Here is a 23,635-nt window from a genome sequence, read left to right as displayed (position 1 = left end):
CGACAGAGCCTGGATTCAAACCAGGATCTCTAGTGGCACAGCTAGCACTGCGATGCAGTGTCTTAGACCACTGCGCCACTCGCCACATTGTTTCCAGGTGTTTGATGTAATTCCATTAGCGCCGTTCTGGCCATTATTAGCAGCCTCCACTAAGAATATGTTCACATGTAGATAAGTGCCTGCAGCATACAATTCAAATCTGATCTTTGTCTCAGGTGAGCCTCTTTTTTCCCTCAGGCTAACATAATGGGAGTCAGGAACTGCGAAGGCAAACATGCAGATACATGCATCCTGCATGCAACCTGGCTGCCACACCTGACAGACCATCATGCTCCAAGGTATAGATGGAAACGTTCAGCATGGTGGGCTGAACAAGGACATGGAAGACGGGCAAATATTTCCACAATCCGCAATTCCACACGGTTTTCTCTCGATCAACTTTTCAACACAATCTCCTTTGTTATTGTTCAGTCACAAACAGTGGGGGTAAAAAGTATTTAGTCAGCCACCAATTGTGGAAGTTCTCCCACTTAAAAAGATGAGAGAGGCCTGTAATTTTCATCATAGGTACACGTCAACTATGACAGACAAATTGAGAAAAAAAATCACATTGTAGGATTTTTAATGAATTTATTTGCAAATTATGGTGGAAAATAAGTATTTGGTCAATAACAAAATGTTCTCAATACTTTGTTATATACCCTTTGTTGGCAATGACACAGGTCAAACGTTTTCTGTAAGTCTTCACAAGGTTTTCACACACTGTTGCTGGTATTTGGCCCATTCCTCCATGCAGATCTCCTCTAGAGCAGTGATGTTTTGGGGCTGTCGCTGGGCAACACGGACTTTCAACTCCCTACAAATATTTTCTATGGGGTTGAGATCTGGAGACTGGCTAGGCCACTCCAGGACCTTGAAATGCTTCTTATGAAGCCACTCCTTTGTTGCCCGGGCGGTGTGTTTGGGATCATTGTCATGCTGAAAGACCCAGCCACGTTTCATCTTCAATGCCCTTGCTGATGGAAGGAGGTTTTCACTCAAAATCTCACGATACATGGCCCCATTCATTCTTTCCTTTACACGGATCAGTCGTCCTGGTCCCTTTGCAGAAAAACAGCCCCAAAGCATGATGTTTCCACCCCCATGCTTCACAGTAGGTATGGTGTTCTTTGGATGCAACTCAGCATTCTTTGTCCTCCAAACACGACAAGTTGAGTTTTTACCAAAAAGTTCTATTTTGGTTTCATCTGACCATATGACATTCTCCCAATCCTCTTCTGGATCATACAAATGCACTCTAGCAAACTTCAGACGGGCCTGGACATGTACTGGCTTAAGCAGGGGGACACGTCTTGCACTGCAGGATTTGAGTCCCTGGCGGCGTAGTGTGTTACTGATGGTAGGCTTTGTTACTTTGGTCCCAGCTCTCTGCAGGTCATTCACTAGGTCCCCCCTTGTGGTTCTGGGATTTTTGCTCACCGTTCTTGTGATCATTTTGACCCCACGGGGTGAGATCTTGCGTGGAGCCCCAGATCGAGGGAGATTATCAGTGGTCTTGTATGTCTTCCATTTCCTAATAATTGCTCCCACAGTTGATTTCTTCAAACCAAGCTGCTTACCTATTGCAGATTCAGTCTTCCCAGCCTGGTGCAGGTCAACAATTTTGTTTCTGGTGTCCTTTGACAGCTCTTTGGTCTTGGCCATAGTGGAGTTTGGAGTGTGACTGTTTGAGGTTGTGGACAGGTGTCTTTTATACTGATAACAAGTTCAAACAGGTGCCATTAATACAGGTAACGAGTGGAGGACAGAGGAGCCTCTTAAAGAAGAAGTTACAGGTCTGTGAGAGCGGAGATCTCTAGAGGAGATCTGCATGGAGATTTTTTCTGGAAAAAAAATTCTCATTTTGTCTGTCATAGTTGACGTGTACCTATGATGAAAATTACAGGCCTCTCTCATCTTTTTAAGTGGGAGAACTTGCACAATTGGTGGTTGACTAAATACTTTTTTCCCCACTGTATGGTGAGGGGTCTCTGTCATGATGAGTTCAGTCACGTTTGATGAGGGGTCTCTGTCATGATGAGTTCAGTCACGTTTGGTGAGGGGTCTCTGTCATGATGAGTTCAGTCAAGGATGGTGAGGGGTCTCTGTCATGATGAGTTCAGTCACGTTTGGTGAGGGGTCTCTGTCATGATGAGTTCAGTCAAGGATGGTGAGGGGTCTCTGTCATGATGAGTTCAGTCACGTTTGGTGAGGGGTCTCTGTCATGATGAGTTCAGTCAAGGATGGTGAGGGGTCTATGTCATGATGAGTTCAGTGTCGTTCAGGGTCAAGTTTTTTAACCTGGCGAGAGAATGTGGAGAGTTTGGTTAACCTAGGTCCTCTGTCATCAACAAGATCACGTTCTGATTAGTTGACTGTTCCGTAAATGAGTGCCAAGTACTACCCCAGTTGTTTGCCTAAGAGGAGAGCGTAATGAACACCTGCAGTAAATAGTGGCTTCCTGACACATTCTGTGCTACTCTCCTGCTGCTACTGAGGACTGGATTGGTTTCATCTGTGGTATGCTGTGGGAATAGACGGTTTCAAATAAGCAATCGGAACAATATCACTATAAATATGTCTTTATTTATTTTATTTACATTTTACAATTGTTGTTTATAGACAGTTTATATATCTGGAATAAACACTTGAAATCTGATTGAAATTGTTTCATTGTTATTCTGGTGCTTGCCAAATAGTGATCTCATATGATAATACATATTATTACTATTATTATTGCCAGTGTAACAACAAGGTCAGTATTGAGTTGAAATTATGATAAATACAGTACACTGATGTAATAGTGAGTCTGCTGTCCTGTGATCCTGTAAAATTTGTTTTATTGCAGACTAGATGAGATGAGATCTTCTGCAGTCTGTTTTGCTAAGGAGTAACACACGTTGGGACTCTGTTCCAAGTATCTGTGGAGTGAAAGCAGTTTTGTGGGCTTTCTTCCTGTCCTAAAAAAGATACTATGCTGATAAGAAAAACTGTCTTCATCATTAAGGTTCGAACAGATTACTGTACATTTATGCCATGTGACTGTCTGTAATAATGGAACATATTGTAACTATTGTCACACTTTTCTACGATATCTCACAGTATTTGTTAAAATATTAAAGATATGTTTGTTATTGGATTATGGAAAGTTTAGGTAATGTCCAGGGGTCGTTTTGGCTTTGCCGGGTAGTAAATATTTAAGTATTGCTTCAATTATCATTTTGCATTAATTAACCCTTTTTGTCAGTTTGTCACATTTGGCTTGATAAGACTATAAAGATTCTTCCTTAATAATTTTAAATCACCCTTCAGTTTACAAACTTTTGCATTCAAATGTTGAGGATGGATGGTTGAGGATCACACTGAGAAAAGGCTTTACAATTGCTTTACTTATCCACTCCCACATCTTTGCAGGGAACGCTAGCCTAGAGACTCCAAATCAGTCATGACACCTAGCTCTGGGGAATAGTTGCGGTTTATAAGACACAGATCAGTTTGTGGATTTTGAGCCATTGCACATTTCATGTAGAAATGAAGGTCATTGAAGGGGAGAAAGCCATTGCTTGTTCTGTACATGACATAAACAGTGATAAACAGATGGGGAGAGGAAAATATGTCCTCTTAAATAGTAATAATAACTATCTAGTTTTTACTTATCCTCCTCACAGGCATAAACTGAGAGTGTGAGAGTGTGTGTCTATGTGTTGGAGGTTGTTGGCATGGTTTCCATGGATATTCTACAACTAGAGATGTCTCGAACTTGTCACACTTACAGTTGATGTCGGAAGTTTACATACACCTAGCCAAATACATTTAAAATCAGTTTTTCACAATTCCTGACATTTAATCCTAGTAAAAAATCCCTGTCTTTGGTCAGATAGGATCACCACTTTATTTTAAGAACGTGAAATGCCAGAATAATAGTAGAGAGAATGATTTATTTCAGCTTTTATTTCTTTCATCACATTCCCAGTGGGTCAGAAGTTTACATACACTCAATTAGTATTTGGTAGCATTGCCTTTAAATTGATTAACATGGGTCAAACGTTTCGGGTAGCCTTCCACAAGCTTCCCACAATAAGTTGGGTGAATTTTGGCCCATTCCTCCTGACAGAGCTGGTGTAACTGAGTCAGGTTTGTAGGCCTCCTTGCTCGCACACGCTTTTTCAGTTCTGCCCACAGATTTTCTATAGGATTGAGGTCAGGGCTTTGTGATGGCCACTCCAATACCTTGACTTTGTTGTCCTTAAGCCATTTTGCCACAACTTTGGAAGTATGCTTGGGGTCATTGTCCATTTGGAAGACCCATTTGTGACCAAACTTTAACTTCCTGACTGATGTCTTGAGAAGTTGCTTCAATATATCCACATAATTTTCGTTCCTCATGATGCCATCTATTTTGTGAAGTACACCAGTCCCTCCTGCAGCAAAGCTCCCCCACAGCATGATGCTGCCACCTCCGTGCTTCACGATTGGGATGGTGTTCTTCGGCTTGCAAGCAACCCCCTTTTTCCTCCAAATATAACGATGGTCATTATGGCCAAACAGTTCTATTTTTGTTTCATCAGACCAGAGGACATTTCTCCAAAAAGTACAATCTTTGTCCCCATGTGCAGTTGCAAACCATAGTCTGGCTTTTTTATGGCGGTTTTGGAGCAGTGGCTTCTTCCTTGCCGAGCGGCCTTTCAGGTTATTTCGATATAGGACTCGTTTTACTGTGGATATAGATACTTTTGTACCTGTTTCCTCCAGTATCTTCACAAGGTCCTTTACTGTTGTTCTGGGATTGATTTGCACTTTTCGCACCAAAGTACGTTCATCTCTAGGAGACAGAATACGTCTCCTTCCTGAGCGGTATGATGGCTGCGTGGTCCCATGGTGTTTATACTTGCGTACTATTGTTTGTACAGATGAACGTGGTAGCTTCAGGCGTTTGGAAATTGCTCCCAAGGATGAACCAGACTTGTGGAGGTCTACTGTCAGATGAGGTGATGTGTATGCGGCGGTGAAGTCAGGCGCAGGACACAGAGAATCAAGATGACTACTTTACTTCAAGGAAACACGCACAAAACAAAGTCTCCACAACACTGGAGAAGTAAACAAGCGCTGTGCGTAAAAGGCGAACTAGAATTGCCGAACATCAACCAGGACAAAATGACAATAACACACAAAGGCCAAACGTAAAACAAGGGAACTTATATGTTACACAATCAACACAAAATAAGTAACAGGTGTACAAACTAGACAACACAAGACAAACACCGAAACATCGATCGGCAGTAGCTAGTACTCCGGGGACAACGAACGCCGAAGCCTGCCCGAGCAAGGAGGAGGAGCAGCCTCGGCAGAATCCGTGACAGTACCCCCCCCTTGACGCGCGGCTCCAGCCGTGCGCCGACCCCAGGCTCGGGGACGGCCAGGAGGACGCGGAGCAGGGCGAGTGGGATGACTCCGGTGGAACTCCGTCAGGAGGGAGAGATCTAAGATGTCCCTCCTAGGCACCCAGCACCGTTCCTCCGGACCGTACCCCTCCCACTCCACGAGATACTGCAAACCCCCCCTCTGACGTCTCGAATCCACGATGGACCGGACTGAGTACGCCGGGGCCCCCTCGATGTCCAGTGTGGGCGGAGGAGTCTCCCGTATCTCATTGTCCTGGAGTGGACCAGCTACCACCGGCCTGAGGAGAGACACATGGAACGAGGGGTTAATGCGATAATCATCTGGCAGTTGTAACCTGTAACATACCTCGTTCAATCTCCTCAGGACTTTAAACGGCCCCACAAACCGCCGACCCAGCTTCCGGCAGGGCAGGCGAAGGGGTAGGTTTCGGGTCGAGAGCCAGACTCGATCTCCAGGTGCATACACTGGACCCTCACTGCGGTGGCGATCGGCGCTCGCCTTCTGCCTACGAATAGCCCGCTGCAGATGGACATGCGCAGCGTTCCATGTCTCCTCCGAGCGCCGAAACCATTCATCCACCGCAGGAGCCTCGATCTGGCTCTGATGCCAGGGTGCCAGAACCGGCTGATACCCCAACACACACTGAAAAGGGGTCAGATTAGTAGAGGAGTGGCGAAGGGAGTTTTGGGCAATCTCTGCCCAGGGGATGTACCCCGACCACTCCTCCTGCCGGTCCTGGCAATAAGACCTCAGAAACCTACCCACATCCTGGTTCACTCTCTCCACCTGCCCCTTACTCTCAGGGTGGAAACCCGAGGTAAGGCTAACCGAGACCCCCAAGCGTTCCATAAACGCCCTCCAGACTCTAGAGGTGAACTGGGGACCCCGATCAGACACTATATCCTCAGGTACCCCGTAGTGCCGGAAGACGTGAGTAAACAGGGCCTTAGCAGTTTGTAGGGCAGTAGGGAGACCCGGAATTGTGATGAGACGACAGGCCTTAGAAAACCGATCCACAACGACCAGAATAGTGATATTCCCCTGGGAGGGGGGAAGGTCCGTGACAAAGTCTACCGATAGGTGAGACCACGGCCGTTGTGGAACGGGTAGGGGTTGTAACTTCCCCCTGGGCAGGTGTCTAGGCGCCTTACACTGAGCGCACACCGAGCAGGAGGAGACATAAACCCACACGTCCTTTGCCAATGTTGGCCACCAGTACTTTTCACTAAGGCAGTGCACTGTCCGGCCAATACCCGGATGTCCAGAGGAGGGTGACGTATGAGCCCAATAAATTAGTCGATCACGAATCTCGAGCGGCACGTACTTCCGCCCCTCCGGACACTCTGGAGGAGTAGGGTCGGTACGTAACGCCCGCTCGATCTCCGCATTGACCTCCCACACCACCGGTGCCACCAGACAAGACTCTGGCAGTATGGGAGTGGGCTCAATGGACCTCTCCTCTGTGTCATATCGCCGGGACAGGGCGTCTGCCTTAACGTTCTGTGACCCTGGTATATAGGTGAGCTTAAATAATAATAATAATATAATAATAATAATATGCCATTTAGCAGACGCTTTTATCCAAAGCGACTTACAGTCACGCGTGCATACATTTTTTTTGTGTATGGGTGGTCCCGGGGATCGAACCCACTACCTTGGCGTTACAAGCGCCGTGCTCTACCAGCTGAGCTACAGAGGACCACTAAAGACTTAAAGACAAACCGGGCCAGAAACATGGCCCACCTAGCCTGACGAGGGTTCAGTCTCCTAGCTGCCCGGATGTACTCCAGGTTATGATGGTCAGTCAGAATGAGAAAAGGGTGTTGAAACCCCTCAAGCCAATGCCTCCACACCTTTAGGGCTTGGACCACAGCTAGCAGCTCCCTGTCCCCCACGTCGTAATTACGTTCCGCCGGGCTGAGCTTCTTAGAGTAAAAAGCACAGGGCTGGAGTTTAGGAGGCGTGCCTGAGCGTTGAGACAGTACAGCCCCAATACCAGCCTCTGACGCGTCCACCTCCACTTGGAACGCCAAAGAGGGGTCCGGATGTGCCAGCACCGGAACCGAGGTGAACAGGTCCTTCAGTTGTCTAAACGCCCTGTCCGCCTCAGCCGACCACTGCAAACGCACCGGGCCCCCCTTTAGCAGGGAGGTGATGGGAGCTGCTACCTGTCCAAAACCCCGGATAAACCTTCGGTAGTAATTGGCAAAACCCCAAAACCGCTGCACCTCCTTAACCGTGGTAGGAGTCTGCCAATCTCCATCTCCACCCCTGACGCGGACAACCGATGGCCCAGGAAGGAGATGGACTCCTGGAAAAACAGGCATTTCTCCGCCTTCACATACAAGTCATGCTCCAACAGCCTACCCAACACTCGACGCACCAGGGCCACATGCTCGGCTCGTGTAGCAGAGTATACTAGAATGTCGTCAATATACACCACTACACCCTGCCCATGCAAATCCCGGAAAATCTTGTCCACAAATGATTGGAAGACTGAAGGAGCATTCATTAACCCGTATGGCATGACGAGATACTCATAGTGACCCGAGGTGGTACTAAATGCTGTTTTCCATTCATCTCCCTCCCTAATGCGCACCAGGTTGTAGGCGCTCCTGAGATCCAATTTTGTGAAGAAGCGCGCTCCGTGTAATGACTCCGTCATACTCGCAATCAGAGGGAGAGGATAACTGTATTTAACAGTGATCTGATTGAGACTACGGTAATCAATACACAGGCGCAAACCTCCATCCTTCTTCTTCACAAAAAAGAAACTCGAGGACGCAGGCCAAGTGGAGGGCCGTATGTATCCCTGTCTCAGAGACTCGGCGATGTATGTCTCCATAGCCGCCGTCTCCTCTTGAGACAGAGGATACACATGACTACGCGAAAGTGCAGCACCTGCCTGGAGGTCTATCGCACAATCCCCCTGTCTATGAGGTGGCAATCGCGTCACCCTCTTCTTACTGAACACGAGTGCCAAATCATCATATTCAGGAGGAATGTGCATTGCGGGCATTTGGTTCGGACTTTCCACCGTGGTCGCCCCTACGGAAACACCTATACACCGCCCGACACACTGATCAGACCACTCCCTGAGAGCCCTCTGTTGCCACGAAATGGTGGGGTCATGAGAGATTAACCAAGGAAGCCCCAGCACCACGGGAAACGCAGGAGAGTCTATCAGATACAACTGTATGATTTCCTCATGACCCCCCTGCGTCTTCATCTTTAGTGGAGCCGTGACCTCCCTAAATAAACCTGATCCCAAAGGACGGCTATCTAGGGCATGAATAGGAAAAGGCACATCTACTGGTAGGAGGGGAATCTCTAACTTAACACAGAAATTACGATCAATAAAATTCCCAGCTGCTCGACTACCGCCTTATGCTGGGAATGAGATGAAACCTGGGGAAATTCAACTTGAATACACAAGTGGACAACAGAGAGCTCTGGGTGAGTTGGGTGCCTACTCACCTGAAATGACTCATCAGTGCGTGACCTGTTGCCTCGATCCCCAGGAGACCCTCCCCAGCACCTAGCCGCAGTGTGTCCTCTACGGCCACAGTTGGTGCAGGGGACGGCCTCTCTCCGGGTCTCTCTCCTCCTCTCTCTAGCACCAGCACCCCCGAGCTCCATAGGGCTCGGCTCGGAGGTGCTGGGGGATGGAATGGACGGCCCCAACTCCGGACGTCCGTGGGTAGCCAGCAGGGTATCCAGACGGATCGACATGTCCACCAACTGATTGAAGGTTGGTGTCCCTGCAGGCCAACTCTCGACGAACGTCCTCTCGTAGGCTGCACCGATAGTGGTCGATGAGGGCCCTCTCATTCCACCCCGCATTAGCCGCCAGAGTCCGGAAGTCCAGGGCGAACTCCTGTGCGCTCCTCTTCCCCTGTCGGAGGTGGAACAGACGCTCCCCCGCCGCTTTACCCTCTGGGGGATGATCGAAAACCGCCCTGAAGCGGCGGGAGAACTCTGCATAGCTGATGGTGGCGGCGTCTATTCCTCTCCATTCGGCATTGGCCCACTCCAATGCCTTGCCGGATAGACAGGAGATGAGGGCGGAAACGCTCTCGTATCCCGAGGGCCCCCGGGTGAATGGTTGCCAGGTAGAGTTCCACTTGAAGAAGGAAACCCTGACACCCGGCTGCGGTGCCATCATATGCCCTCGGGAGCGAGAGCCGAATCCCACTGGACTCCGGAGATGGTACGATGGGTCTGACCGATGGTGGTGGTGTTGTAGGAGGAGGAGTGGGCAAGCCTCCTCTTTCCCATCGGCTCAGAGTGTCCATCACATCTTGCATGGCGGTGCCAAGTCTACGGATCATGGCGTCCTGGCTGCTGACCCGATCCTCCAGAGACTCAGTTACCACCGCTGGTCCTGCTGACTCCATGGGTGGTGTGTTATTCTGTCAGAATGGGGTGATGTGTATGCGGCGGTGAAGTCAGGCGCAGGACACAGAGGATCAGGATGACTACTTTACTTCAAGGAAACACACACAAAACAAAAGTCTCCACAACACTGGAGAAGTAAACAAGCGCTGTGCGTAAAAGGCGAACTAGAATTGCCGAACATCAACCAGGACAAAATGACAATAACACACAAAGGCCAAACGTAAAACAAGGGAACTTATATGTTACACAATCAACACAAAATAAGTAACAGGTGTACAAACTAGACAACACAAGACAAACACCGAAACATCGATCGGCAGTAGCTAGTACTCCGGGGACGACGAACGCCGAAGCCTGTCCGAGCAAGGAGGAGGAGCAGCCTCGGCGGAATCTGTGACAGTCTACAATTATTTTTCTGAGGTCTTGGCTGATTTCTTTTGATTTCCCCATGATGTCAAGCAAAGAGGCACTCAGTTTGAAGGTAGGCCTTGAAGTACAGCCACAGGTACACCTCCAATTGACTCAAATTATGTCAATTAGCCTATCAGAAGCTTCTAAAGCCATGACATCATTTTCTGGAATTTTCAAAGCTGTTTAAAGGCACAGTCAACTTAGTGTATTTAAACCTCTGACCCACTGGAATTGTGATACAGTGAATTATAAGTGAAATAATCTGTCTGTAAACAATTGTTGGAAAAATGACTTGTGTAATGCACGAAGTAGATGTCCTAACTGACTTGCCAAAACTATATTTTGTTAACAAGACATTTGTGGAGTGGTTGAAAAACGAGTTTTAATGTAAACTTCCGACTTCAACTGTATGTAAGTTACAAGGGGAAGGGGGGGGGGGGGGTGGTGCAAGCTATGAGGAATGGTCTTTGTGGAAGAGAGAGTATGTGGGTGGGAGTGTAGGGGTATACTTCTTCTACCTTGTTCATCATCATGACTGTGAAAGCACTCCTTGACATGTTTTCAGTCTTGTTGTAAATACTACCTTCATCACAACACCTGTATTAGTACCCTTTATACACCCCTTACCTAAAAGACCAAAACTGCACAGGGGTTTAGAGGTATCTGTTGCAGCATGTGTCCTCAACTGCTTTGAGTCAAACTGGAACAAACCTGTCTGCTTTTCATGAATGAAAAGTCACGTTAAAGAACAGATCACCAAGAACTGCTGATAAAGGGCTCAAGGTTTTTGGTAGGCACACTGAACTCCATGTCTTTCAGTGGAATTGTAAAAGCCAACAATCAGTTCTTCCAGAGACTCATTAACATTGCGAAAGCTGAATACAGTATTCTACCAGCTTTTGTCACATCTCATCTGAAAATGTTGCCATTTTGACTTAATTCCATGCAATAATTAAATTATTGATCAATGACAGACAATCCAGGGGCCTCATGTTTTAAAAATGTTTAAATCTTTTGCAGTGACTTTTTCAAAAGAAGAAATGCATGCTGCCTATAGGGAGTGCTGAACACTGGCCACGTTCTGAAAGATTGATTGTCTATTCGAACCATTTAAAAATAAAAGCTACAGCCCACACTGCTATGCAAAAGACAAATTGTTGTTCAACAATATACCTAATTTGGTATAGGCTCTGAGATTAAATAGGCTATGATGTCACTCTCCTATCCCGTCTTGGTATAGGCTCTGAGGTTAAATAGGCTATGATGTCACTCTCCTATCCTGTCTTGGTATAGGCTCTGAGATGTGCCATTAAACCCCTACAACTCATCCAGAACGCCGCAGCCCGTCTGGTGTTCAACCTTCCCAAGTTCTCTCACGTCACCCCCCTCCTCCGCACACTCCACTGGCTTCCAGTTGAAGCTCGCATCCGTTACAAGACCATGGTGCTTGCCTATGGAGCAGTGAGGGGAACGGCACCTCTGTACCTTCGGGCTCTGATCAGTCCCTACACCCAAACGAGGGCATTGCGTTCATCCACCTCTGGCCTGCTGGCTCCCCTTCCTCTGCGGAAGCATAGTTCCCGCTCAGCCCAGTCAAAACTGTTCGCTGCTCTGGCACCCCAATGGTGGAACAAGCTCCCTCACGACGCCAGGACAGCGGAGTCACTCACCACCTTCCGGAGACATTTGAAACCCCACCTCTTTAAGGAATACCTGGGATAGGATAAAGTAATCCTTCTACCCCCCCCCCCCCCCCCCCAAAAAAAATTGTAAAGTGGTTATCCCACTGGCTATAGGGTGAATGCACCAATTTGTGAGTTGCTCTGGATAAGAGCGTCTGCTAAATGACGTAAATGTGCCCTTGAGCAAGGCACTTAACCCTAATTGCTCCTGTAAGTCGCTCTGGATAAGAGCGTCTGCTAAATGACGTAAATGTGCCCTTGAGCAAGGCACTTAACCCTAATTGCTCCTGTAAGTCAATGTAAATGTAATTGAATAGGCTATGATGTCACTCTCCTATCCTGTCTTGGTATAGGCTCTGAGGTTAAATAGGCTATGATATCACTCTCCTATCCTGTCTTGGTATAGGCTCTGAGATTGAATAGGCTATGATGTCACTCTCCTATCCTGTCTTGGTATAGGCTCTGAGATTGAATAGGCTATGATGTCACTCTCCTATCCTGTCTTGGTATAGGCTCTGAGGTTAAATAGGCTATGATGTCACGCTCCTATCTCACAGCAATAGGCTACTATAGCCTACCCATATTGTCAACTATTTTAAATAGGCTACCGGCCTATTTACTTTCGAGGATGCTTAGCTATTGAATCAGACATGTCCTGCAATATGATTAGGCTATGATTTAGACCTATATACAGTATGTGTTATAATGTACTGTCTCTGAGGCTGCTGTAAGGGGCTGTCTCTGAGGATGCTGTTAGGGCCTGTCTCTGAGGATGTTGTGAGCGGCTCTCTGAGGATGCTGTGAGGGTCTGTCTGAGGATGCTGTGAGGTGCTCTCTGAGGATTATGTGAGGTGCTGTCTCTGAGGATGCTGTGAAGGGCTGTCTCTGAGGATTCTGTGAAGGGCTGTCTCTGAGGATGCTGTGAAGGGATGTCTCTGAGGATGCTGTGAGGGGCTGTCTCTGAGGCTGCTGTAAGGGCTGTCTCTGAGGCTGCTGTAAGGGCTGTCTCTGGGGATGCTGTAAGGGCTGTCTCTGAGGATGCTGTGAAGGGCTGTCTCTGAGGATTCTGTGAAGGGCTGTCTCTGAGGATGCTGTGAAGGGATGTCTCTGAGGATGCTGTGAGGGGCTGTCTCTGAGGCTGCTGTAAGGGCTGTCTCTGAGGATGCTGTGAGGGGCTGTCTCTGAGGATGCTGTAAGGGCTGTCTATGGATAGACCCAGAGTGTTGAATGAATAAAAGGGAGATGAGTGAACGCAGCATGGTCCCGTAAAGCTGTAGGATGCGAATCAGAGAACCAGAGATGAGGAGGGAGGGGAGTTGGACAGATGGAGAGATGGAGGGAATGAGAGAATGAGAAAGAAAAGGGAACTGTCTTCAATCAGACTAGATGCCTCTGGGCCACGCTTTACTCCAGATTATAGATTCTGATAACTCAGATGGTGAACATTATTTTCACATAGAGGGAGGATTCCTGACAGCTATAAAGCATGATGTCACATTTTCAACATGCACACTTGGACGCAAGTCAGCTGAGTTGTGTGCGACATCCATAAGCTGTCAGTGCTGATCACTTAAATTCACAAAACAAGGTTCTACCATACTCACCGCCACACTGCCTTTATACAGATTTTCCAGATTCACTGTTTTGAATTGCAAACACAGCCTATATTGGTCTGCTAATAGAGGACTAGTAAAGGCCCAGTGCACTACTTTTGTGAAAACATTTAAACTAAATGTATTTGAGTGTTACCAGCATTTGTAACTTGAGTCGGATAATGATCTGTACAAAACAGTTCATCTGATAATACTTTGGAATATAAAAATACTTGCTTGATATTTGTATTCCAGTTTCTTGAAATACTTTGCAAATGCAACTTATTTGTATGTGAAAACTGAAATGGTCTATTCATTCATTTTCCATTTTAGCAGACACTCTTATCCAGAGCAATTGACAGTAGTGAGCGCGTCCATTTTGTACTGGTCCCCCATGAGAATCTAACCCACAACCCTATCTTTATAAGCACCATACACTACCAACTGAGCCACATCATCACATCACAGCACCACAAACCACTTGATGTCTCAATGTACTCTATTACTGTATTGTGCATTGTTCTTCCTCATGGTGATGGAAAGTCTACAGGTACAAACCTAGATGACCAGCCTATGTCCAATACAGTAATGTACATTTACATTAAGTGGTTTGTAAGGATGGTAAATTAATACTGCACAAAAAGTGGTTGTTTCCCATGTTATTTGATCAAGAAAAATATTTAATTTGATGTGGATGTTTTGTGTCTTTGCCCATAACTTTGCACCTTTTTATGTAAATGTTTGAGGACAGGCTTTTGTTCTTTCTGGATTCTGTTAGAATGACAGTTGCAGAGAAAGGGACAGGGCAACAACTCTTACAATTACAACTACTGAATCCTGCAAAATACTGTTCTTAATTATACAACTACCTTTTTGCCAAAGCCGAGATGCTGAATAAACGTTTTTGCCTGCGCTACAGAGGTCTATATCGATCTGCTAATAATAGTAAAGGCCCAGTGCACTACTTTTGTGATGTATACAGTACCAGTGAAAAGTTTGGACACACCTACTCATTCAAGGGTTCTTCTTTATTTTTACTATTTTCTACATTGTAGAATAATAGTGAAGACATCACAACTATGAAATAACACATGTGGAATCATGTAGTAACCAAAAAAGTGTTAAACACTGCCTTGATGACAGCTTTGCACACTCTTGGCATTCTCTCAACCAGCTTCACCTGGAATGCTTTTCCAACAGTCTTGAAGGAGTTCCCACAAATTCTGAGCACTTATTGGCTGCTTATCCTTCACTCTGCGGTCCAACTCATCCCAAACCATCTCAATTGGTTTGAGGACGGGGGATTAGGGAGGCCAGGTCATCTGATGCGGCACTCCATCACTCTCCTTCTTTGGTCAAATAGCCCTTACACAGCCTGAAGGTGTGTTAGGTCATTGTCCTGTTGAAAAACAAATGATAGTCCCACTAAGCGCAAACCAGATGGGATGGTGTATCGCTGCAGAATGCTGTGGTAGCCATGCTGGCTAAGTGTGCCTTGAATTCTAAATAAATCACTGACAGTGTCACCAGCAAAGCACCTCCACACCATAACACTTCCTCCTCCATGCTTCACGGTGGGAACTACACATGCAGAGATCATCCGTTCACCTACACTGCGTCTCACAAAGACATAGCGGTTTGAACCAAAAATCGCCAATTTGGACTCCAGACCAAAGTACAGATTTCCACCGGTCTAATGTCCATTGCTTGTGTTTCTTGGCCCAAGCAAGTTCCTTCTTCTTATTGGTGTCCTTTAGTAGTGGTTTCTTTGCAGAAATTCGACCATGAAGGCCTGATTCACGCAGTCTCCTCTGAACAGTTGATGTTGAGATGTGAATGTTACTTGAACTCTGTGAAGCACTTATTTGGGCTGCAATTTCTGAGGCTGGTAACTCTAATTAACTTATCCTCTGCAGCAGAGGTAACTCTGGGTCTCCATTCCTGTGGCGGTCCTCATGAGAGTCAGTTTCAAAAGTTCTTGAAATGTTCCGTATTGACTGCCCTTCATGTCTTAAAGTAATGATGGACTGTCGTTTCTCTTTGATTATTACAGGGGGAAAAAGAGGACTGAGCACACCCCCATTCTCATCGATGGGGCTGTAGTGGAACAGGTTGAGAGCTTCAAGTTCCTTGGTGTCCACATCACCAACAAACTATCATGGTCCAAACACACCAAGACAGTCGTGAAGAGGGCACGACAAAGCCTATTCCCCCTCAGGAGACTGAAAAGATTTGGCATGGGTCATCAGATCCTCAAAAAGTTCTACAGCTGCACCATCAAGAGCATCCTGACTGGTTGCATCACCACCTGGTATGGCAACTGTTCGGCCTCCGACCGCAAGGAACTACAGAGGGTAGTGCGTATGGCCCAGTACATCACTGGGGCCAAGCTTCCTGCCATCCAGGACCTCTATACCAGGCAGTGTCAGAGGAAGGCCCTAAAAATTGTCAAAGGCTCCAGCCACCCTAGTCATAGACTGTTCTCTCTGCTACTGCACGGCAAGCGGTACCGGAGCGCCAAGTCTAGGTCCAAAAGGCTTCTTAACAGCTTCTACCCCCAAGCCATAAGACTCCTGAACAGCTAATCATGGCTACCCGGACTATTTGAATTGCCCCCCCCACCCCACCCCCAACCCCTCTTTTACGCTGCTACTCTATTTATTATCTATGCATAGTCACTTTAACTCTACCCACATGTACATATTACCTCAATTACCTCGACTAACCGTTGCCCTCTCACATTGACTCTGTACCGGTACCCCCTGTATATAGCCTCCCTACTGTTATTTTATTTTACTGCTGCTCTTTAATTATTTGCTATTTAAATGTTTTACTTATATTTGTTTTACTTCACACATTATTTTTTAATTTTGTAAAAAAATTAAAAAACTGCATTGTTGGTTAAGGGCTTGTAAGTAAGCATTTCACTGTAAGGTCTACACCTGCGCATTTTTTTTTTTTTTTTTTGAGCTGTTCTTACCATAATATGGACTTGGACTTTTACCAAATAGGGCTCTCTTCTGTATACTACCTTGTCACAACACAACTGATTGGCTCATGCGCATTAAGAAGGTAAGAAATTCCACAAATTAACTTTTAAGAAGGCACACCTGTTAATTGAAATGCATTCCAGGTGAATACCTCATTAAGCTGGTTGAGAGAATGCCAAGAGTGTGCAAAGCTGTCATCAAGGCAAAGGTGGCTATTTGAAGAATCTCAAGTATAAAATATACTTTTTTGGTTACTACATGATTCCATATGTGTTATTTAATAGTTTTGATGTCTTCACTATTATTCTACAATGTAAAAAAAATTAGTAAAAAATAAAGAAAAACCATTTATTCTGATTTTTCAAGGGGTGCTGCAGCACCCTCAGCACCCCTATTTCCCGCGGCTATGATCACATGTCTAAACAAACTAAGACAAGTCTAGCACAAAGTATTCATCAGACCATTAGCCCATCACATCAATGTATGACATCCAAACATGAGTTGCCAAATACAAATACACTGCCAGTACATTTCTTTTGAGAAATCAGTCTTAAAATTAAAAAAGATGCAGGGTTGAGCTCAATTCCTAACTCACTCAGCAATTACATTCAGGGAGTGTAGACAAAAAAACAATGATCTGGAACCAAATGTACACTGCTCAAAAAAATAAAGGGAACACTTAAACAACACAATGTAACTTCAAGTCAATCACACTTCTGTGAAATCAAACTGTCCACTTAGGAAGCAACACTGATTGACAATACATTTCACATGCTGTTGTGCAAATGGAATAGACAACAGGTGGAAATTATAGGCAATTAGCAAGACAACCCCAATAAAGAAGTGGTTCTGCAGGTGGTGACCACAGACCACTTCTCAGTTCCTTTGCTTCCTGGCTGATGTTTTGGTCACTTTTGAATGCTGGCGGTGCTTTCACTCTAGTGGTAGCATGAGACGGAGTCTACAACCCACACAAGTGGCTCAGGTAGCGCAGCTCATCCAGGATGGCACATCAATGCGAGCTGTGGCAAGAAGGTTTGCTGTGTCTGTCAACGTAGTGTCCAGAGCATGGAGGCGCTACCAGGAGACAGGCCAGTACATCAGGAGACGTGGAGGAGGCCGTAGGAGGGAAACAACCCAGCAGCAGGACCGCTACCTCCACCTTTGTGCAAGGAGGAGCAGGAGGAGTACTGCCAAAGCCCTGCAAAATGACCTCCAGCAGGCCACAAATGTGCATGTGTCTGCTCAAACGGTCAGAAACTCCATGAGGGTGGTATGAGGTGGGGGTTGTGCTTACAGCCCAACACCGTGCAGGACGTTTGGCATTTGCCAGAGAACACCAAGATTGGCAAATTCGCCACTGGCGCCCTGTGCTCTTCACAGATGAAAGCAGGTTCACACTGAGCACATGTGACAGACGTGACAGTGTCTGGAGACGCCGTGGAGAACGTTCTGCTGCCTGCAACATCCTCCAGCATGACCGGTTTGGCGGTGGGTCAGTCATGGTGTGGGGTGGCATTTCTTTGGGGGGCCGCACAGCCCTCCATGTGCTCACCAGAGGTAGCCTGACTGCCATTAGGTACCGAGATGAGATCCTCAGACCCCTTGTGAGACCATATGCTGGTGCGGTTGGCCCTGGGTTCCTCCTAATGCAAGACAATGATAGACCTCATGTGGCTGGAGTGTGTCAGCAGTTCCTGCAAGAGGAAGGCATTGATGCTATGGACTGGCCCGCCCGTTCCCCAGACCTTAATCCAATTGAGCACATCTGGGACATCATGTCTCGCTCCATCCACCAACGCCACGTTGCACCACAGACTGTCCAGGAGTTGGCGGATGCTTTAGTCCAGGTCTGGGAGGAGATCCCTCAGGAGACCATCCGCCACCTCATCAGGAGCATGCCCAGGCGTTGTAGGGAGGTCATACAGGCACGTGGAGGCCACACACACTACTGAGCCTCATTTTGACTTGTTTTAAGGACATTACATCAAAGTTGGATCAGCCTGTAGTGTGGATTTCCACTTTAATTTTGAGGGTGACTCCAAATCCAGACCTCCATGGGTTGATACATTTGATTTCCATTGATCATTTTTGTGTGATTTTGTTGTCAGCACATTAAACAATGTAAAGAAAAAAGTATTTAATGAGATTATTTCATTCATTCAGATCTAGGATGTGTTGTTTTAGTGTTCCCTTTATTTTTTTGAGCAGTGTATTTCATTGTTCAGGAGGCAGAGGGACGTCGGAGGCAGTGAATGTCTAAAATTGCATATAAAAAATACTTATGTAAAAAGGTTTGTGTATGCTGCAGTTCTGTGGTGAGTGGTGAGAGTTTTATAGGATGCTAAATTAGGCCATACATGTAACTAGGGGTAGCCTAGCCCAGTGGTTCCCAACCCTAGTCCTCCAGTACCCCTCAACAGCACACATTTTTGTTGTAGCCCCGGACAAACATACCTGATTCAACTTATTGAGGGCCTGATGATTATTAATAAGTTGAATCAGGTGTGCTTGTCCAGGGCTACAATAAAACTGTGTACTGTTCATCCAAATTTAGAGGGCCTTGCATAACCGATAAAGACCAACAACACCAGGCCTATATTGTAAAGGCTACTATTATTTTAATGGTATTAGTCTCCTGGTACAAATAACCGCTGCTGTTACTTTACTATTTCTATCCGCCTTTCTTCAGAACTTCCTAATGCTCTGATGTTATCAAGTTTCCTGGTAGAACTAATTCAGGGGGAACATTTGAAAGGGTGTGGGGGTGTGCATGATTCACATGTCCTGTAGACTATACTGAATTGTGTGGGGATTAAATACTGTAGGCTACTCTCTGCCCTACCATGCGATGATTCGGGGCGGGGTGTGAGCAGTGTCCGGCCGCGCCTATTTCTGCAGAACAAGATTGGCCTTTGGGTCCTATAAGGGAATGGGATTCCTGCCTGCGCGCATCGGATAGTGCATCAGCCCCATTGTAAGTTTACACTATTTATGCACGCTTTTTTTGTTCTGCATGGCTAGGCTACATTTGAATAATTGAAACATTTTGTGATCGGTTTAAATGAATTTTCTCACAATGTCTCAGTGTATATGCCTAATTATCCTTTTGAGGGACATAGTGGGAAACATAATGTAGGTTTTTGTAGACAATCTTTTGAATTCAATGGGTGGTTTTGAGAATGCTATTCTAAGTGCAAAGTTGTCTAGTTTATTTTTTTAAATATAAAATAATCTTATAATAAAATAAATAGGCTGAAGTGAATTAATCACAAATCACTCTATTGATAGTGTCCATTGGATAGGCCTACCCGTCGCCGCAGTATGCGTTCATTTACGTTCAGCAAATTAATAGCCTACTCTGAAATGTTAAACGTTTTAGGATGTCCCTACAAAGATAATAAAGCCCGCCTTGTTGATTATAGTTAGACTGCATGCGCAATTTACATGCGCAACATGTTTCAAGCGTGTATTGAACCAATTCATTAGGTTCAAATTATTAAGAAAAATGTACAATCTCTTTGGCGTCGATTAACCTAATCAAATGAAAAAGTAAAATAGTGTTTGTGTGTGCGCGTGCGTGTGTGTGCTTGAAATTCGTTCTAATAAATTATTGTCCATTTGCCAAAATCATGTTCTGGGAACATTTTGATAACTTTCTCAAACATTCTGTGGCAGTCTTTGTTCTCAAAATTGGTGTGTTTGTTGTAGACAAGTGGTGGTCACTGGTAGTGGAGCCTCCTGCCAGCTGGATGCTGTAACAGTATTCACAGACACTCCAGACTACTGCAGATCATGCTTATCATCCTACCCACCATTAATCACCATGCTGTACAGTTGCATAATTGACCATCCCTCTGTTGAAGTACTTTTGTTTGACTAATGGAGTTTGTCAATGGATGACGCCTTATGATGGTGGGATGTTATACACTCTTAGAAATGTTTTTGCTATCTAAAACCTAAAAGGGTTCTTCGGCTGTCCCCATAGGAGAACCCTTTGAATAACCCAAAAGGGTTCTCCTATGGGGACAGCTGAACAACCCTTTTGGAACCCTTTATTCTAAGTGGGTACAGTGTGATTGTGTGTGATTGTTCTTTGGCCCAGATGAATGTCCACACATTTGATTCTGGATTTTAGATGAGCCCCCCCAAAATGCTTTATGAATAAAGGCAGCCGGCAATCACAAAGATGGACAATTATTTTGTTTTACTCCATAAGATTTTAGTTTGACTTTCCAAGAAACCATGAATCAGGGATTGAGGCTGAGCAGGTACAATGTTTGTGATGCTGGTTGTAAACTCAAGACATGATGTTGAGTCTTCATCTGACCAGATAAACACAGTCAAGCACAGCTTATGGGTGCTTCACATCCCGCACGTGCACACATTCGCACACACACACACACACACACACACACACACACACACACACACACACACACACACACACACACCAACCACAGAGCAGAGTGAGCGCATCCATCAGCAGGTCCAACCCAGAGACCAGACCATCTAGTGACTGTTTATGGTTTCCTGTTTATATGGTTGTGCGGGAATCGTTTTTTCATGTTCAGGAAATGCGAAAATTGCTCCAGGTGTGTTTACAGGTTCTGTCACGCCTTCTTCGACACCACATTAAGTTCTCCTCATCAAATACATTAATTATAATTCACACAATAATTCACATTTCCTGTTGCTGCAGGATTATTTTCCTGCTGTGAGAAACTAGTCAAATTAAGATCCTGCATCTGTAACCATTATTCTGCCCTGCTCTCCACCTCTCTTTCCAAAGAACTTCTCCATTTAGATAGGATACTTTCGTTAAGACCAAAGTTTGGATACTTTCTCATGATATCGTTCAGTGTTGCTCTATTTCCTTTCAGGAGAAACACTGTGTTCTCTTCTTGTTGTATCAGTCTGCATCACAACGCCCATGGACGTGCATCCTTCATTTGTTGCAGAATTTCATAATGGGGAATTTCCGCCAGATACACAAGACCGAGCCAATTAACGGGACCGTGGCCGTTCAAACCGTTTAGAGACCGCATGGGCAATGTTGAATTGTTTCACCCCCAGGCTCAGACTTGATGTTGCCAAAGCCACATATTTTCAGATACGTCTGTCAAAAGTTTGCAACACAAACAAATGTAACCTGTAATGTGACAGGGAGTCATGCTGAGACCAAGGTCTCTTTTACAGAGGAGCCCTGTAATTACACACATATACAGAGCTCTCTCACCTGTGAAGCCTTGGGCCAGAATACAAGTATAACATTTTAAATCTTCAATGACATGCAAACCACAACAGCCACATCAATAAGGGTCCTGACTTAATTTCTCAGATGAACTGGATCATATCACAGCCAGACAGACGTATGCTAAGTTTGAAGCGAATAACAGCCAAACAATAACCTCTAATCAGTGCTACTCCGACTGCTTATGGGTCAAGTAGCCTAAGGGTGAAAATAAATATTGTTATAGCTACGCAGTCTAGTACAATGTGGTCATTACAATACAAATTCAATGTAGTGTCCTGTTCTATTGATGATTAAGGTCACACAGTACTATGTTATTATTACTGTGTAATTACTGCGGTTGTTACTGTACTGTACTGCATGGCAACACTATTGCACTCAACACTACATGTATATAGATTTTCTATTGTGTTATTGACTGTATGTTTTGTTTTATCCCATGTGTAACTCTGTGTTGTTGTTGTTTTTATCGCACTGCTTTGCTTTTTCTTGGCCAGGTCGCAGTTGTAAATGAGAACTTGTTCTCAACTGGCTTACCTGGTTAAATAAAGGTTAAATAAAATAAATAAATACAATTACTTAAATCTGCAACATTGGTTTGATGCAACCTCAGCCGCTGCATCAGAGATTCAAACTCTCTCACCAACCGCCACATTCTGAATAACAGTAAGACTACAGCAACCACTGCTGCCAAGGTGATCTAACTCAGCTACATGACAAATAGGAATCTATAAGAAAGCTTTTATTTCAAACAGGCACAGTTTCACAGGCTTCTGAACTTTCCACATGATTGAAATTAGCTGTGATAGTGGTTTTCTGGAAAAGCTGCTGCTACTGTCCTTTTAAAAACACTCTGGCTGTGTAAACACACTGGCTGTGTTTCCACAGCTACCCGAAGAATCCAATTCAGATTTGTTTTCCATATCCAATCTTTTTTTTGTGTGTGTCCACACTCAGTTTTACATGTGACCCATATCAGATTTGCACGTTCTCACTGATGTAGCCTCTGAAGTAGCACACAGATGCAATGTTCCTTTCCTGTCACCATACCTTAAAATGTTGGGGTGGTTGCCATGGTAATGGCAGGTGATGTGCATCATTTCTTTAAAATAATAACACTTCAGAGCAAATCAATTCAGATTTGAGCATCCAGACTGAGGTCACATAAGTAGCATCAGAATTCTATCAGGATTGAGATCCACATATGGAGGTGGTATAAATCAGAAATCAAAAGATCAGATTCTGTTTTTTTTTTAGTGTTGCTGTTTACACATAAGGGACAATAATAATAATAATAATAATATGCCATTTAGCAGACGCTTTTATCCAAAGCGACTTACAGTCATGCGTGCATACATTTTTTGTGTATGGGTGGTCCCGGGGATCGAACCCACTACCTTGGCGTTACAAGCGCCGTGCTCTACCAGCTGAGCTACAGAGGACCACGACAAGATCAGATAGGTATCAGATGTGGAAATAATTGGCAAAGGATCTGAATTGGGCTGCCTGTGTAAACACAGCCTCTGTGGTCCACAGCCAGACTGGCATGACCTGTAGTTCTGTACATTGAACAGCCAAGTTATTTTGTTTACACCTCCTAAAGCCTCAACGTCTGTGTATAAAACACAGCCGGCACCAGCTGTAAATCGAAAGTGATAAGGAGTAAATGTTAGTCTTCTCTATTTAGAGAAAGAGGAGAGGAAGAAGAACATAAAGCTGTGACTTTGGTTTTCCTGTACACTACCAGTCAAACGTTTAGACGGGTTTTTCTTTATTTGTACAATTTTTTACATTGTAGAATAATAGTGAAGACATCAAAACTATTAAATAACACATATGGAATCATGTAGTAACCAAAAAAAGTGT

At 45.2% G+C, this 23,635-nt stretch overlaps 1 protein-coding gene across 1 annotated transcript in view; it reads left to right on the top strand.

The window, feature by feature from the left end:
- The first annotated feature begins 19,439 nt into the window (after positions 1-19,439).
- Positions 19,440-23,635, top strand: part of LOC311140195 (collagen alpha-6(VI) chain-like) — a 29,725-nt gene continuing 25,529 nt past the window's right edge. Inside the window, exon 1 of the mRNA XM_084175140.1 lies at positions 19,440-19,492. The gene's annotated coding sequence lies outside the window, so the exon portion shown is untranslated. The remainder of the gene's footprint in view (positions 19,493-23,635) is intronic.

The sequence above is a fragment of the Coregonus lavaretus genome, assembly GCF_964263955.1.
Source record: "Coregonus lavaretus genome assembly, chromosome: 13".
In the NCBI taxonomy this organism is placed as follows: domain Eukaryota; kingdom Metazoa; phylum Chordata; class Actinopteri; order Salmoniformes; family Salmonidae; genus Coregonus; species Coregonus lavaretus.
This window is presented reverse-complemented; position numbering and strand designations above follow the sequence as displayed.